This window comes from Dioscorea cayenensis, chromosome 15 (assembly GCF_009730915.1).
Source record: "Dioscorea cayenensis subsp. rotundata cultivar TDr96_F1 chromosome 15, TDr96_F1_v2_PseudoChromosome.rev07_lg8_w22 25.fasta, whole genome shotgun sequence".
NCBI lineage: Eukaryota > Viridiplantae > Streptophyta > Magnoliopsida > Dioscoreales > Dioscoreaceae > Dioscorea > Dioscorea cayenensis.
In genome coordinates this window covers 23,339,165-23,341,386 of record NC_052485.1, presented here as the reverse complement: position 1 = coordinate 23,341,386, position 2,222 = coordinate 23,339,165, and positions in this window count along the sequence as shown.

The following is a 2,222-nucleotide window of genomic DNA, read 5'->3' as shown; positions in this document are numbered from 1 at the left end:
AAGTTATAATGTTTATCAAGTTATACGTGTAAAATATCAATTAAAAAAACAATAAGGTTTTTCTTTACATAGCCTTTGAAAATTTGCCTAATTTAAATTACCAAATCACACTCAACCCCCTACAATTTTTTAATTTTTTTTCTCTCACAAAAAATTCTTTCTCATTTACAATTACAACCAGATTATGTATGCAAAATATCCACACAAAAAAATGGAAGATTTTCCTTGCTATAGCCTTTGGAAAGCAAATTACAAAATTACACTCAACTCCCTACAAAATTTTTATTTTTCTTCTCTCAAGTAATTTTTTTTTGTAATTCATATTTTCTACAGTGTTATTTATGGAAAACACCTATTAGAAAATTTGGATTTTTCCCCAATTGTAGGCTCTGAAAATTTTCATAAACTCACTTCATAAATTGCACTCAGTCATTGTAAAATTTTTATCTTTATTCACAAAAAAAAAAAAGACTTTTGTAATTAATTTTTTTCCTGGGGTTACATATAAAAAGTGTCCATTCAAAATGTTGGAACTTTTCCTTATATAACCTTTGAAAATTTCCAAAATCTCAATAACACAATTACACTTAAGCCCCTACAATTTTTCTTTTTAATTTTTTTCTCTAACAAAAAATTCTTCTCATTTACAATTCTAAATAGGTTATATGTGCAAAATATTCACACAACAAAGTGGAGGATTTTCCTTGCTATAGCCTTAGGACATTTGCTTATTGAAAATTGCAAAATTACACTTAACTCTCAATAAAATTTTTATTTTTATTCTCTCGAACAAATTTTTTTTTTTTGTAATTCATACTTTTTACAAAGTTATATATGATAAATGACTATTACAAAATTTGGATTTTTTTACCAAAGTGTATGCTTTGATAGTTATAATAATCTCACTTCATAAATTACACTTAGTCCTTAAAATGTTATTAACTTTATATTAAAAAAAATACTTTCTAATTAATTTGTTTTGCGGGGTTATATATGAAAAGTGTCCATTGGAAATATTGGAATTTTCCCTTACTATACCCTTTGAAAATTTCCAAACTTCAATAACACAATTACACTTCACCCCCTACAAAATTTTTATTTTTTTATCTTACAAAAAATTATTTATAAGTTATAATTTTTAGAGAGTTATACCGCCAAAATATCAATTAAGAAAAATGGATGTTTATCCTTCCTTTATAGCCTTTGAAAATTTCCATAATATCAAATTCAAAATTACACTCCACTCCCTATGAAATTTTATTTTTATTCTCCTAGAAGAATTTTTGTAATTTATAATTTTTACAGTGTCATACATGGAAAACTTCCATTCCTCCGGCTTTTCTTTTCACCTTTGAAAACTATTCTAATCTCATTTCGTAAACTACATCTAACCTCCTATAAAATTTTTATTTGTATTCTCTTACAGAATTTTTTTTTTTAAATTCATAATTCTTGAGATATTATATACAAAATATCCATTCAGAAATTGTAGGGTTTTTTTTTTCTTACTATAGTCTTTGAAAGATTTTGAAATATCAATTATAAAATTACACTAAACACCTTATAAAAAAATTATTTTTATTTTAATTAAAAAAAATATGTTTTTAATTAGTATCTCTCACGAGTTTATATATGAAAAATGCACATCCAGAATTTTGAGTTTTTTAATATCAATTTCAAAATTACACTTAAACCCAAAAAAAATTTATAAGGTTATATATGAAATGTATCCATACAAAAAATAGTGTTTTCTCTTTATTATAGCCTTTAAAAATTAATCAAATCTTAATTACAAAATTACAATTAATTTTCTATAAAATTTTTATTTTTATTCCTTAATTTTTTTTAGTTTATAATTTTACAAAGTTATATATAAGAAATATCCATGTAAAAAATTTAGAGATTTTTTCTCTTATTATAACCTTAAAAAATTGACCAAATTTAATTTAAAAATTACACTTACCCAGCAACTACATCGCCAAATATTTTACATTTTGTAAACAGAGAACAAGAGTTTCTGGGACAAAGTAGCAAATCAATGACAGCAGCAACGAGCAAACGAGTCAATGAAACATATTTACAGGGTTCAATTACACCGCCAAATATTTTTCAATTTGTAAACAGAGAACAAGAGTATCTTAGTCATAGCAGCAAATCGATGATAGCAGCAATGAGCAAACCAGTCAATGAAACATATGTACAGGGGTCAATTACATTCCCAA